Consider the following 17,383-nt stretch of genomic DNA (forward strand, 5'->3'; position numbering starts at 1 on the left):
CATTCAAAAGAGGTGTCTTTTTCTGCTTATTCCATTCCACTCACCTTTTAGATGTTGAACATGGGTAGAGTTACCTGTGCCTGGGTTAGCCTTCTGTATGGAAAAAAGGAAACACTTACCTCTTGTAAAATGTGTGTAAAATGTTCAAACTATAACCAGCAGAAGCCTTTTGAATCCTTCCTCAAGAGACACCGTTCTGTTGAGAAACACTGTGGCACCTGTGACTCTTGTCCCCATTCGTTTTAGGCTATGGACTTAAGTGAGGACATTAGCTTGTGATCTGGTTGTGATCTGGTTCCATAATTTAATACACCTGAAGTACATACCTGCTTTGCCGATTAGGTTATTTGATGTATATTTGAACCTATGATGACTGTTTATATTTGGATTATAGATTGTTATGTGATAATACTACCTGCTATATTCATTTTCCAGTGTGTTCAGAAGGCCTATAATAAATAACTTTATTTTTATACTTGACTGTCTAAATTGGATTATTGTGTCTCATATTGTGTGGGCTCCTGGATGGCCCCTACCCCACTGACACTCTTCTGTGACTAAGACTTGACTGCTCATCCATGTACCTTGATTGGGTTTTGGCTAATCTCTCAGAGTTCACTGTTCGCTATAACTAGTGTGGCTGCCTAAAAACTGTCCACAAGGCCAGATTCCACAAATCCTCCATCTTAAAAAAGGTTGAACTTTTGTTTCAATATGTACTGCTGGTTGTATTCTGTGCAAGTGAATGTTCCACTTTTATTTCAGTATATACTGCTTTTTGTATTTTGTGTTCATCTCTGTTTGGAAGTGGCAGTTCTTATGAAGGAATGTTTCCCCAAAATGTTATAGGAATTCTGATCTTCCGCTGACTAACACATATTTCTTTAATTGCTTAAAATAAAAATATTACAGAAATCAGCCATTAGAATGAAATGACAAAGTACTTTGTCGGTGGGGCCTGTCGTGTCAATGCAAGATGTGCACTCACGGGTGGTGTGTTTCTCCGCAAGATACAAATCCATTAGGTGAGGCGGAAGCTTGTCACTCTATGTGTGCACCCAAATATATAGATGACTGTGGTTTTCCTCTATATTGCTTAGATTTGATTTATTTATGTATTTATTGTGTGATATAGTTTGAGCAAAAAAGAAACTTTACACACATGAACAGTTTAAAAAGCAACAATCAAATTAGCATTAAAAGATTAAAATACCATAAGCAGTAACAATACAAGCATACTTACACAAATACATGATTAGCAATAAATAAGACATCAAATTCATCAATTTGTCACTTTTTCAATGAAAACAAATCATCATCCTAATATACTATTAAAAAAATGCATTGCAGCAATGAAGGGCACCATATTATTTCCCAAATGAAAAAAAAAGCATTTTGGTAAAAAAGTAACCTCAAAATAGGTATTGCGAGCATTACAATTTATGGTGCTCTAGGCCATTAGGTGAAATAGTGTTTCCCTTTTCACCATACAAAAACAACATAGCCGATCTGGTCTTGCAATGTTATTCCGTGCACCCATGACATCATTAGTATCCAACAGATTCAATTTTACACGCAGTCAAAACACTCTACTTTCTTTGAGCAGTGTCTGATAACAAAAGACTGGGGAATATTATTCTGCTTTATATCCATCAGAAAATTGGCAAATATCTTATAGGCCCCCAGCTGTTCTCCATTATTAATCCAGTCATTTTCAAACAATCTCTTTTTCACCTTGCAAGGGTACCACTCCAAATCCTGTAAAGTCAAACACCCTGATTCATGGAATTGTTTGCATGAAAAATGCAGATTTGCGCGCCTTTCTGCCCAAAAATCCCTGTTTGAAGTAAGGGGATTTTCGGGCAGAAAGGCGCGTAAATCTGCATTTTTCATGCAAATAATTCCATGAATTGGGCAGAAAGAGTTGAATTATAATACCCTTAAAGAGTGGTTTACCCAATCCTTCAGAGGGCTGCAGCCACCTTGCATCCACATGACATTCAGCTATACAAAGAGAGTATTTGGCGGAGGAAATAACTGAAGTCTATGACAAGTAACCCTTGTATGCAAAGATTTAAGACCCACGATAGATATACCAAACTGCTGGAAAAGGAGTCCCCATTGGAAGGGACAAAACACGTTTCCAAATACCATATTTAACCTTTATCCAATTCAGGTCATCTGCCGGCGTATCCGCACCATGGATTATTCTAGGCACAATTATCTGATTGTACATTTTAAAAACTGGGATTAAGGTAAAACGACCATACTTATTATCTACAACCCTTAACTGGGAGGCTGCTAAAATAATTTCGGATTTAAGAGCCTGATCGGTCAAGGCCCCGACAACTTAGTCTTGACTATCACCCCCAGGTACCTGAACTTATCCACCATATCCATTTTTTTCACTTTATTATCCCTACCCAGCCTCCCCTTCAATTGGTTCAAAACCAGAACCTTAGATTTCGGGATATTTATATGAAGGTCTAGGTCCCAAAGAATGTTCCCACTGCTATAAAAGATCTTTGCAGATCAACCGGGGTATAATCTACCAAAACCAAATCGTCAGCCAATAGGAGGTAGTGTTTTTTTAAGTGGCAAGTCTTGGCAGATTACCGCCAACATTCAATAATGCAGTCGTAATTTCTGATATATAAAAATTAAGCAGAAATGGGGCCAACACAAAGCCTTGATTCAGGCCTCACTTCACGTCAACCCAGTCTGAATAAGATCCCTTTGGTCCATCCTAACTCTTAATCTCATGCCTACATGCAAGTGCTCCAAGATCTCCATCATCGGCTCTGGGCAACCCTTCCATCTTAGGATCTTCCACAAACAATGGCAATCAACACACTCAAATGCCTTCGAGATGTGTAATAATGCCAGGTACAAGCGACATTTGGCCACAGCCACCTCTTTAGCCAAACGTGAATCAATAGACAATTCAATGATGTATTAGTACCTTTTCTGAAGCCAGATTGATTAACGTCAAGCGTGCATGAGGCCTCTGCCCAGTCCTCAAGGGACCACAATATGAACCTGGAAAAGATTTTTAAGGTTCATCCAAAAGAGAGATAGGGTAGTAATTCACAGTATCAACCCTATCACCCTTTTTAAAAATTACAACCACAGTAGCATCCATCCAAGATGCAGGGAACATTTGAAAGCCCATCAGGCCCCAGGGCATTTGATATTTTGGCCTTTCTAATGGCCATCAAAACCCCTTCCAAATCAACATTAAGAAGGGACTATAAGTGCTGCCCCACCATTAGATTGCTACACAACAAGGCACCCAGCTTTACAAAGTGTGCCTTCCATTGTGCCAGCTAGGGCAGCTGCATTTGTACTCCCCATTGTGTTATATTGCCCCTAATTAACCTCCAGAAGCCATAATAGTCCTTAGAAATATCAGCAGACAACATACACCCAGCATCACTTTGACACAATAGAGACTAAAACCTTTCAACCAATTTTGATATGCTTGCTTCAATTTCATTGTTTTTAAGTAGGACAGAGGTCCAAATCTTGCCGCTTTTCTAACTTCTCTTCACAGCTCCTTTTTTTTCCAAGAAATTAACTTGTTGAATTTATGTGTATATTCTGAACTAGTACTATTTTTATTTTCTTATTTCACTGAAGTTAACCCCTGCAATAAATGCAGGGCACAAGGGTCGAAAGCCAGAGGGGACATATTCAAAAAAACATCCTCGCTCAAACATTGGACCACTTTGGCATTCAATCTGGCCATTAATTTGGGATGCCAAATTATTGTATGATCCTGAGGGCTAATTTCCAACTTGATGCCTGAGTCAGGAATTGGTGCAGCGAGCTTCATTCCAGTTAATATCATGATCAATTGAGGGTGATCACTACCTGTATCGTTCACCACTAGCAAGGACTTAAAACTGTTTTTAATATCTGCTTTGATAAAAACATAATCTATGGTGGAACAATTCCGGCCGTTAGACCAAGTGTATTTAGGTGGAACATTGCCATTACTTTGACCATTTAAGCCTTTGAAATCACAAGCATCTAACAGTGACCGGACTAACCTACCTCTTTTCCTCGCACTATCAGAGCCTTGCCTAACAATCCTTTGATCATAGTATACGTCATCTAGACATTCGGCGTTGAAGTCGACAATGATGACCACACCTACTTTTTTACCCGCATGGGCAATTCCCAACAATTACATAATAGAGTAATAGACCATGAAGTCTGACGAGACTGGTTAAAGTATACATTTAGCACTATCAAGAGCCTCCATGTGGTCCCAACCACATCCCATCATGTTATCCCCCTCCAATATATCAGGTTGCTCCAACATTAAATTGTCCACCTTTGAGCCCAAATTTAGGCCCCAAGCACAAATTAGCCCTCAAATGGTCTACCTCTGATAACCTTTCTTGTCGACTCAAATAATACAGTAAAACCGCCCAACACCAGGGTATCACACAGAAAGGTCTCCTGAAGACAAATCAAATCAGCCAATCACCACATCTCCAAATTCGCCTGGAGATGGACAAAACCTTGCATATGCCATGATATTAACCTTATCGTCTCATTTCAACAAGACCCCTTTTGGCCAAATTTTGGAACAAGCACCAGTCAACCACTACTCACTTCACCATACACCTCTGCTTCTCTTTCGTTCACAATGTCAAACAAAAGGTAACCCATCTTTCTGAGGCGTGATGATTCTCAGATTTTTAACAAGTTGGGAATAAAATCCCAACTTTACAGCATCATCCCTTGTGATATCGGGAAACAGCACCCTTGCTATATCCTTCATTGTTAACGGTCTAAGTGCTGCAAACTCCCCAAACAGAGCTAAATGTATTGTCGATTCAAGGGATAAGAATCCGTAACCTTAAAAGTGTGTTTAAGGAAGAGATACGAGAAACCATCCCCACCACAGTACCTACATCTGACGAGTTAACCATCATATTAGCTACCTCTGTCTCGCCCATTTGGGGTAACTGAAATGCCAAATCCAACCTAGGCCCTTTTGGGGAAGATTGTTTGATCATAGGAAGGTAGGATGGTAATCCATGCTTCCTGGCGTTAATCCTTTGTTCTTCCAAAATCTGGAAGGTAGACGAGGGACCAGTAATTACAGATGGACCACTAGTAGGTGGTAGAACAGTGCCCATTGAAGATTGTGATGACTTTATAATTGAACCCGCTTCCCAAGTTGATACCTTTAAGTTTAAGTTGGAGGCTTAGGGCCAGCTGACTCACATTCAGTCCCACTATTGCTTGAAGAGCCATATCCTTTCTCAGTTGGTTCATCGAGTCAACATCAAAGTCTTATGACTGAACTGTGTGGGAAGTAAGGAAGCTTAACTCTATCTCATAAGCTACATTAGGCTCTATTCTGGGTTTCCTATAGGCTGTAATTAAGGTATTACCCTTAACATCCGGCTTTTATGGTAAGCCCTCATTCAGCCCACCCCCCAGAACTGCCACTCAGTTTGGCCTTTGTGGACAACAGGTAAGTGAGACCTTGAATGGATCAACACACCTGAGGCCCTCTAAACTCCTAGTGACCAGATACTCAGAGAGATCTTTGGTCTGTGCTTTAATTGATCAGAGACATTTTTTAGATTCCTTTTTGCTTTGACCCAACAGGATATTGGACTTCTTCCTATTCCTAGACTCCTTTTTCTTTTTAGTTGCACCACCATGGGGTGGCGAGCCTACCCACACACTAGTGCCCAACCCCTCCCTTTCGGCCAGACAAAAGACCCGACACAAGGGAGGAGCTTCCGGGGAGGCTTGCTCCTGCCCACATTGCTTTGATCAAGTGGCAGCAGCAACAGCAGCAAATCCTTTGATTCAATACTAGGTTGAGTCAACACACCTTGCGTTGCACAGTGTGTTTCCAGGGAGGAGTTTGACTAGCAGTAGCTATTTGCTGAACCACCCTCGGAATACCTTTAGAGGGAACATTTGGTTAATTCCCCCATGGAACACCAGCTGCCATAACAAAACCCTCTATAAAGTTCAGCTTGGCCGAGAAGACTTTTCATGCCCCTTGGATCTAACAAAGCTCAAGTAGGGTGTGATAGTGGCCTCTGTCCATAGTGTCCAACAGTCTTGACAGTACCGGAAAATAAAGAGCGTCAATGACTTGGTCAAGCTGGTTAGTCTGAGGCATCTGTTGTTCACCATTAGGGTTTGATGGCATGCTTGATTCCCACACTTCTGACTCATTTGAGGCAGGAAGATGCCGGAGGGGTTCATAGGAGACTGCAAACATGGCACACTTGGTTAATTGAAAAAACTAAGCGCGTGTGCCTCGTTGGACAAACCAAGGTGATCATCCAATGATCACTCTCTCTGTACTGTCCTCTTGTGTGTGGATGTATAATGCTGAACCTCATCCATGTCACCCCCTGGCATGCCAGTGCCATTCTGAGAACCACAGGCACCCAATGATAACCAAACCCTTTTTGCTAGCTCATAGGAGACCACCAGTGTTAAAATTGAAACATCTAAAACCAGATTAGAGTATGCGCAGTCAATAAGTTATCTGGTTCCACATGACCCAGGGAACATGAATTCTCAAGTCGTTTCTCTTCCAGGGAGTTCATCGGTGGCTGTATAATATATGCATGCACACTACCCGCCCTAGTATTTGATACCTGGGCTTCCATGGTGGGCATAGCCATATTTCGTATGCCTAGCTCAGACACCCCAACCTTGCCGGAACGAGGCTCATGACCGCCAGCAGGCATGCAAGGAAAGTCTCTGTCCTCACCGGACCATGCGTCATTCTTTTCATGCTCCTTTTTCTCACGCTCCCAGTCCATGGTAGATTTCCCACCGCGCAAATTGTATACCATAGAGCAGGTTCTTTCGACAGGCCAAGCAGAGGAGTTGATGACAGTACCTTGGAGTCACGGTAGTAGGAGCAGCCGTAAGTCTGTATGGGGACAGTCAAAAATAAAAGCAAGGCAAGGGCAGAGGGTGGTAACAGCAGGTTTATCCAGGCAGAATTATAGCGAGTACTGCTAATGAAGTAACTTGCCAACCGACCCACCGGCCTCACCAAAAGACCAAAACATGCTGTGCAGTTTTATGATCCAAACCGTGTAGTGGAAATGCCACTTACCACTACATGCCACTACACTACCGAAGCCACAGAAACACAGTAACACACTCTGACTCACTCTGCCTCTCTCTGCTTAGGGAATAAATATTTGTTGAAGTCCGCCCTCCTCCAACAATGACAAAAGAAAAAAGACTGCACCAGAAGCACATTGTTGCTCTGACAATAAAACAAAATTCACGTTGTAGCATTGGTATTAAAGCTGGATCCACACAGTAACACACACTGACCCACTCCACCTGGCTTCACTTAGGGAATGAGTATGTTTTGAAATCAGCCCTCCTCCAACAATGAAGAGTGAGAAAATACTGCACCATTAGCATGTTGTTGCTCTGACAAAGAAACAAAATCCATGTTGTAGTATAGCTGGATCCACACAGTAACACACCCCATCTCACTCTGACTTGCTGTACTTATGGAATGAGTATTTGTTGAAGTCAGCCCTCCTCCAACAATGAAGAGTGAAAAAAGACTGCACCATTAGCACATTGTGGCTCTGCCAATGAAAAGAAATCCACATTGTAATACTGGTAGTAAAGCTGGATCCACACAGTAACACACTCTGACTCACTCCACTTAGTTGTCAAGCTATGTTGCTTAGTTAGCAAGCCAATAACAGGCCGTCTCAAAAACGTTTAGACACTGCGATGAAACCAAGTAGTGTCCAGTCCTGCTGACACTACTGCCCACACATTTGATTTAATCTCTCCTGACAGTGTTGCAACCACAACATTATAATATCCGCAAATAACTCTTAAATATTTTCCATCTCAATAACCTGATCTATTGTTATTCAAGATGTGATTTGTCATGGTGAGCAGGTGTGATTGGATTCCACAAAAGCAGCATAGATCGGAGTACAGGAACAGCGTGAAAGCTGTACATCTTCAGATGCAAATACTTGAGTCAGTGTAGCCCACAGCTCTAAGGTGTTCAGAGAACAGGAAATTCAGTTTCAACCATGCATATTGTTAAGTCAGCATGTATGGCTTCCTACTTCTGGCTTCTCTAACCTCTTCATATGGCTTGGGATTCAAGTGGCTAACAGGCACAAGTAACTTCAGTGGCTGTTATCAGGAAAATCCTGTGCTTCACTGCAGTATTGCCAAACTCAAACAAAACACTATTGAGTGCTTTTATTTGTCTTCCTGACGAAATGCATGCCTTCTTCTGCTCTTGGCAGTCCTGCGAGGTACTCTGAAGCTAATTGCAGGAGGATTGTCACAATCCAAGGCAGTCGTATCCCTGGGTACCAGCAGTCTTCAAAACAGATATGATTTTTTTATAACAGCCACATCTGTGAGCTCTCCAAGGTAGTTCAGGGAAAAGCCTCATGGTCTGCTGGAAGGCTTGTCTCAACACTACAGAAGGGCCATGAAATGTTGTAACCTCAACACAATTCCATGATAATTGTTCCTTGTTCCAAACAGTTCCAAGATTATTCACATTGTCGGAATAAATACAAATTTGCAAAATACAACATGGCCGTCTTGACCTCTGTACATCGCTAATGTGTAATCTGCCTGCAGGCTACTTGTTGAGGTCATGAACTGAGACCTCGTCTGACGTTGACCTATGTGTAAAAGGATTACTTGCGCAAGTAAACCAATCCACAAGTATTTATTTTGATGATGTATTTACACATTGGACAAAGAACATCTGTTTTACTATGTTGTATTAATGTTTAAGAAGACCTGCAATACGAAACTTAGAATACACAGTTAATGCATACGCTTATTGTTACATGTAATAAAGAACAAACCAGTTAGATGCGGTTATTTGAGACTCGGCAACGAACCCTAGAATTGGTAACATATAAAGTAGAATAGCGCTCACAAAATGTATAAAAAGCGAATGCATTCTAATGTACAGTCTCTCACTGAACACACTGAACCACGCTGGAGTTCGTTGTGTTGTACTGAGGGCCGATAGCTATCTGACTTTGCACTTTTTTGTAATTGTATTCGATAGAGAATAAAGTACTTTGTATGTTCCTTTGAAACCTGTGTTTGGTGTATTTCCTTTTGGGGTACTCAGCCTCGATATTTTGTTTCTGTTTTCACAACATGATGAACCCTTTAAGAAAGTGGCTCCCCCTTTATGTAGAGACAATACTGTTATTCTTACAAAGATATCTCCCTTTGGTCAATCATACTCAGCTGGCTACTGATCAAAGCCTCTCTCTGACAGTGGACAATTCCCGGCTACGCTAATAAAGCCAGTCCCCCCCTCCTGAATGGGGTTTGTATTCTGACTGATGCACCATGAACTACCTGCCCTGTGTGAAGCTTCAAAGGAACAAAGCCAGCACCAGTTGTCCCTTGCACCTTGTTTGGCCGTGTGATTAACCTATCTGCCTCATTTCTCACTCTACCTCCTTTGCCATAAGATATAGTTTTAGTCTTTATTTCAGTAAGGTTGCTTTGCCATCAGAGACGTGAGGGTAAAAGAGTGTACTTTGTGTCTGAAAAATTGACAAAATATGCCTCAACTGTTGGGGTATCAGTAGCTGCGTAGCAGTCGTATACAGGTATTGTCTATATGAATAGCAGTGTTTATGACAAATATTCACAAGGCATGAACCCAGTACTTATGTAACCAAGACATTCCCTATTTAGCCTAATAGCATAGTTTGAAGGTATGTCAGTTTGAGGACGCCACACTTTTCTGCAGAGATTACACCTTCATTTTGAACAGCAACAATCAAAAATGCTTAGGATAGCACCATCGCTGAAGGCACTTTGTCACACCCTGATAGAAATAAGACTGCAAGTCCATCTGAAATGAAGCAGAGCTTTCAATGGTTCCACTCGATTCTCACTCAATACAGTATCTGTACACCCACGGAAACAGAGTGAGTTATAAAACCAGCCTTAAAATATAAGTCATCCAATATGCAAGCACATCTATGCCCACATTCTGACACTCATAGCCCATATCAAAAACTTGTTTTACACAACATCCAAAATCAGACCTTTAAATCAAGGCAGTATCCCACCAATCCTGATGAAAACTGATAGTAGACCCTAAGACTGGGGGACGAATGGCCCATTTCCAAACCTATCCTATGCCAGTAAAATCATTGAAAGACATGTAACAAGGACACTGCAAGAACACTTGGAACATAAAATACTTGTTTATTTCTTCATGAGCAACCATACAGTTTCATGATCAAAAGTGCAGTTTTTGGCCAAAGCGATTACCTGAAACTAATTTGGCCGACACCACAGAAGTTCACCTCGACACCCTGGTAAAGGCCATCAAGATTACCTAATACTCTTCGACATGTCAGAAGATCATGACATCTGAGACAACATGACATACATCAACAGGCTTAACACATGTGCTAGTATGTTTGCATGGCATAAGATTGGACTGGCTCCTTCCTCACTGTCAGTGCCAAAAAGTAAAGAAGGGATCAGTGTAGTCTCCCTCCCAAAATGTACCACATGGGAAACCACAGTGGTCGTTGCTGTCACCACTTTTATTCAGCATTTACATGGCACCACAAGCATAGGTAGTTGAACAATTCCAAGTGTATTTCCAAATGTATGCTGAAGACAACCAACGCTATGCTCGACTAGAGATTTATCTGGGGGTCTAGAACAACATCAATTAATGACATGACCACATCTACCTTTAGAATAGATATATGAGCAGAATAATTCCCAGAGAATCCTCTACCCCAATCCTGCCCAGTTCCTATTCTAGTATTTTACTAAAGAACATTCACGGTTACCTATGGATTGTAGTGGTTTCTCAGAGGTCAATCAGTATAAATGTGGAGATTAATTTTTCTGAGTCTATGTAATAGCTGTGTGGCTGCTGTGGAACAATTATCTCGTGTGCCCTGAAATTCTTTCAGTGCACCTTATATCTAGAGAAATTATCACACTTGTTCAAGATATCACTGTACAATTGGGAGGCACGCAAGCACAGTGCATGGTGTAAATCCAGTAGCAGTACTTACCATTTTTCCCCAAGGTTAGCACATTTCCAGTGTTGTATTTAATCTCCATAATGGATAGATTTGGGGTTCTTTATGCTTATCCTATATGACTGGGAATTGGACCTATTTTGCAGTCTACCTTCGTTAGCTTTTGTTTGAAGGATGACAATAATTGAATAGGAAGAATCATTAATATGTTAATGTGTATCAGTTACTCTTGCATTATATGCATCTCTCCCACCATTGGTATCACCTACAAATCTTAATCTAGCATGTGTTGCATTCTCTGGTGATTGTGATGGTCAGGAACTTGCCTGACTTATAGGGAGACAGACACAACTGTGTTTATAAGGAGAAGAAAAAAACACATATAGGGGTGGGTGAAATATTCTATGAATCTTATCCTGCCTCCTACTAATGTCCAGTATTTACTTAGGTATACAACATTTCTTTGCATACATCTCATTATGGTGTAATAATGGTCTGGAAAACCGACATTTAAGTGGAAATGGTAGGCCACGGAATCCCAGACTCAAAAATAGAAATATTCAAGGTAAATGGCAAAACACACTTGATTAACAATCCACATAAAGCAGGGAAAGCATCCAAGCAATGAATTCTCAAAGCTCTCAGTTTTTCTTGGCCATAACACTGGTTTAAAGACAGAAAATACCTCATTATTGCCGTCACGTCACAATCTTGGTTACAAAAACCTATGAGGTACAGGGATTGGTTCAGGGAATTGTATACATATGGAGGCTATAGGGATTAGTCTTTTATGGCTATACTTTATCTGATGGCTCCACCTGAGACACTTCTAAATTGATAATAGAGAATACATGTCATCTTTATAGAAGTGAATTGGTCCATGCAGCATATACTGGGTGGCAGAGCATTGAGAATTTATATTGGTTGGTGCCTTACTTTCCAACCTTGAGCACTTGAGAAAACATCAACACATGAGCCAAAACTGGTATTAGGGGAGAGCAACCCAGGACCCATTTTCTTCCAATTAAATAAGACACTATCCCTTATCCCTAGGCTCAGAGCCATACTATCCTCTTTGTAGTTGACGTTGCTAGGCGCATTGGTGCTAATGATATGTGGGGAGTTGAGAGAGGTGTATATCTGTGTCTGGCCCTAATAAATAGACACTGTTCTTGACTTATGGGTCATGTGTGGGAGTGCCATGTTCTGAATTATTTCACCCTGCATTTATTGTGATTTTGGCTAAAATGAACACACGCATTATTATTTTCCTAAACACTAGCGACTTGGTCAATCGATTCCTTATGAAGTTTTAACTTTAGTCACCACATGGCATTCAAAGACTAGTTGTTCTTCAATTAATCTGAGGGGAATATGTCTTGTGCCATGGGAATTATTATCTAGTCCTTTTGTGTGCCCCCTAATGTGTCAGTAATCTTGGCAAAGGGTGGCACATCTACTGTGTGTGCCCTGGATGACTCTACATTTCAGTGAATTCAGCAGTTTGAGTTTTATGAAGCCTCAAAGCATTCCATTCATTTCAATGCATACTGCGACTTCCATTTTAGAAAAGATGGTTACCCGTAACCATTGCATTTCTACGCTGTTAAGCTGTATTTGTGTATTGTTCATGTTGCATACCAGCAAATACATTGCTTATGTTATGTTCTTCATGTCTATATGGTTGCAAGAGATATTCTTCATGTATGAATGCACATTTGACCTTGTGTCTGTGTTTCTTCAGGGTGAGTACAGATGTCCTTTTTGTCTATTGCATGCGAGTTTGCAAGTTAACAGTGAGTTTGCTTCCTCTCACTGTCTTTAGTAACATCAGGTCCATTTGTACCTGTATCTGTCTGGGATAACACCGGTATGGTCCCCTTAGTGTGTACATTTCTCCCCATCGTGATATTGGGGGTGGGGGAGGAACGGTAGCTATTAATGACATCTTCATCTGTCTGTCGACATCCCCCCTGGTCAAGTCCTCAATGACACCTTTTTTGGGCCCTCCCCTAAAAATGATATCTTGGGAGTCCACATCTTGGTCAGCCCTCTCAGGTTGCCTGCACGTCTTATGTACTCATTCACACTTCACGTCATATAGCAGCACTCACCATCAGGCTTGCAGAATTCCCAGCATCCCATGTAGTTGCGTGGGTCTGGGGCATACAAGAATTTTGATCCAGGAGGTGTAATAGAGCTTTCTTTTACTTGGGCATGGGCGGGTTTTATGTTTGAGATTATTCATGGTCCGGAGCCTTTATGTCTATTACTATTTCCATTTCAACTGCTCCTTTGGCAGCTTTTTTACATCCATTTATTGCTATTCGTAGAACACAGGAGGCCATTAGCATGGCGATTAGTATCTTAAATGCATTAGCCAGCCATGTGGGTATCCAAAAGAAAAGATAACTGCACCAGTCATCACGTTCAGGTTCATTCACCTCCTCCAACATCTTGGTTTGTAGTTCAGTTAAGGTGTCTATGGACTCTGTGAGGGTCCCATTATCCTACTCGTGGGTGGATATATATATACACACAGCAAGAAGGGGACATTTTTGTGAATACGCCACCATCAATTGCCAATATCAAATCAAGGACATACCTGTTCTGAAGGATTACAAGTCTTAAAACCCTCATCTCCTCCTTTATGGCATTGAAGCCTTTCACTGTTGCATTCATTGTTTGCAACGACTCCCATCCTGTGATTTGCAGCCATTTTTCATTTGCAGATGCCTTCAACCTGGGTGTAAAGAGGGAAGTAAAGAATACTGCTGTTCTACTGAACAGTTTATGCTCATCTGTTATGTCATCATAGGCGTCTATTGATTTAGCAGAAAGATAGTTTTCCTTTTACTGCGTTCAAGGGTAAAGGACCTTTTCCTTCTTAAATGGGCATCCATCTGATGAATATCACTAATTTGAAAATCACTCTGGGGTAGCACCAGGGCTGGTGTACTTAACTATACTAGTGAACATAGACCTCCCCAATCAGGGAGCAGTTGCATGTATGCCTATGCACCACAAACCCAACAGTGGTCCGTCAGTACTGCTGTTCCGGTTTTCACGCCTTGTACATCCAAAATGCATTTGCACTCAGTGTTCTCTCCAACATGTATTGTACTGTTATTTTGGAAACATGGTGTGGCATTTTCTAGGGGTATTATTTGAACTGGTGTCCTCCCCCTCATTATTAAATCATGTGAGTACTTTTGTGATTTCGGAACAAATTTTGAGACGTAAGGAATATCCGCTCAGCACCACTTCTTCCCACTGCCCGAAAGCCGCAAGTGCTTTGCATACTATTAGTCCTTCAGTCCAACCCTCATTGTGAGCAGAGTTCCCTTTATATGTAATTGACCTCTTTCCCAGCGTCCAGGTATTTCTTTCCCGTCCTTACACTGGAGAATCTTATTTTCTACTGTTTGATCCCCTACCCATTTGTTTAGATGGTATATATCTTAACAGTTTATGCCATTTTTTGGCTTTTATCATCATTTTCATCTCTTGTATATAGTTGTTCTCCCCTGCAAATTTTACTTTGTTTACCCATACTAATGAAACAGTCTGGCCCTAGAATTGCCCCCTGGTCATAGAGAGTGTAATGTTCATTAGGCAATGTGCCTTGTGCGTAGGTATTTCTGTGGCTATAAAAACTCATGACGCGCTCATCGAATAGGGAATATGAGACCATGCATAACAGCTCTTATCGGATGTCTCTCTCCCCAGTCGGGTCATGTGCTGGTACCATAAGTTATTATTGATTGGGCAGAATTAGTCATTTATAAATTCATGTCCCCAAAGTCATTACTTACACTTTGTTTATCTGTGTAGTAACTGCCGGAAATTCTTGTGTGGTCAAGATAGTAGTCACGTTACTATGAATGGGGTTGGCTACATTATACAGGACCAATTCACTTAATGCAATAAGAATGATGAAATAAAGACTGCAAAATGTAAAATAATTTGCTAAATGCACTATATCCAATGTATCTGCTCTTTTTAAATAGACATGTGCATTATTTAATCTGTGAGCTAGGAGCAAATACCTAACAAAATTAAAACATCCATTTTTTTTCTTTTTTTTCTTCTTAAAATGTCTCTTTCTGGTTCTGCAAAATATCAATGTTTACAGAATAAAATTCATTAATATAGCAATACAAATTCTTTCAAAAACAAAACCCATATTGAAATGCCTTAAAAGAGCAGCAAGCGTTGCGTTTCTTAATCTTGAAGCAGGATATGTGTCCACTAAATAAGAAAAGGATATAAAAGAGCATAAACATTATGGTTTGCAGATAAAACATTGAGTGGATATACTTTTCTTCTCGTGACAGTGCTACTCTTTGTTATATGTAGCTAAACATCTATTTTCTCATTTTAAAGGACTTTTCACTAATTTCCTTATGTTGTTATTTAAAAGCAACCCAATATTGTCTCTTCTTATTCCTCTGGCTGTTGGTTGGCTCGGGTGGTAGACCGCCCCTGGACATGTGTCGTCTTTTCTTCACCTTCTGATTCAAGGAGTTGCAGAAGGGGGTGGGGAGGGCTCTCCTTTGTAGGGCTCAACATCACCTAGGTGCAGCCAGGCACACCTTCCTCGCACCTTCACAGAGCACAAAAGGAGAAGTCCCAGCCACAAAATATAAACTCCTCAAAAACAACACAATAAACAATTATTCCATAGAACAAAAACAACATTCAAAAGCCAAGTATAATTGTAGTATTAATCAACAACTATATTTCTTTCTTTTATGTACACACAGTTAATAATACACAAAAAACATATCATCAGCAGAAACAATTTATTCTGCATACATCCACAATCCAACCACACAAATCAAGCACAAACACACTCTCTCCTCACATACATAGAATTAACATGACAGCAGACCATACAGCAGACCATGAAAAAGTGGGGGGTGATACAACTAGTTATCACCCGGCACTGATTTGGTTAATACCATATGCCAATACTCTATATTACGTGGAGACGATATAACACTTGCCTAAACTAAATTGTAATACAAAAAAAGTATTTCAAATAAATCTTATTCACTATAGCATGAATTGAAATCAACAACTTCCAACTATAGTTTTGGCTCTTAGGGTAAACAGTTAATATGTCATGACCCAGCCTTCCTCAGGGCATTTCACCATCCGATGGGTTAGATGTAGAATTTTCCTCTGAACCCAAGTTTTCTGTAAACAAACAGTAGGGGCTCAATAGCTGTGTATCCAAATCAGACTGCCCAATCACACAGATATCTTGCCAACTCAGGGACCAAATAAATCTTGAGCTATATATCTCCTGTAGATAGAAGGCTTCAGTCAAAACAGGAGTGTATAATTGTCTCTGGGTTGTTAACTTTGTAGGAATATTAACAGGGACCATTCCAATCCTCTCGGGTACTCCACAGTTTTCCAGAACAACCATGGAATGTACCATGCCGCCTACCCTGGACAAAGGGTTACAAGCATAGGTAAGGTCAAAACGCGGTTTGTGCCAGGGCTGCACAACATTGTCCCCTGCATAAAACAATGGGGGTTTCAGAACTGTTGCTGAATCAATTTGTTTGTTGCCTTCATCAGTCTTCTTTGACATCCACTGCGTGCACAAAGCTTTACAGACATAAAAGCAACGCTCGCCATCATAGCAGACAAATAATCATGCATTTAATTTTCAAGTACATTCGGCATGCTATGGGCATCAGTTTGCACTCGAGTGGAAAGAGCAAGAGGTGCACACATACAGAGTCCTGTCACCAGCTTGTGAGCAGTCAGATGATTGATCTGATCCGGGCTGATTAGATAATGCAAATAGGGCTAAGCGTAAATAATGGAGCCATCGTGTTTATTGTCACTTTTAGCTTGACAAATGTATTCATTGAGGAGGCCATTGTGGTGTTCATAAACACTATTGACTTGTGGGTGGTAAGCAGAAGAGAATTTGTGCTTAATACCAAACAGGATTGTGATGTGCTCAAAAGCTTCATTTATGAAATGTGGTCTGTTATCAGACTAGAGTCCTTCTTGGGAAGACCTCTTCACAAAACATCTGGCATCAGGATGTGTACATGTGCTGGCCTCAATCCATCAGGACAAGGACACATGACTTCTAGCATGAATCTGTAGCCGTTAACATTTTGGAGCATATCTACGTGGTCAATATGCAAAAGGTGGAAGGGTCCAGTAGGACGGGGTATTGTTCCTCACACTGTTTGCAGTGTGTGCCCTGCTGTATACTGTTAGCAAGTTAAGCAATGTATAATAAAGGCGGCAGCAACATGCTGCACCAGATTGGCTAGAAACCACTCCTCCGAGAACAATGC

Source organism: Ambystoma mexicanum, chromosome 9, assembly GCF_040938575.1.
Source record: "Ambystoma mexicanum isolate Mex_15411 chromosome 9, UKY_AmexF1_1, whole genome shotgun sequence".
Lineage (NCBI taxonomy): Eukaryota > Metazoa > Chordata > Amphibia > Caudata > Ambystomatidae > Ambystoma > Ambystoma mexicanum.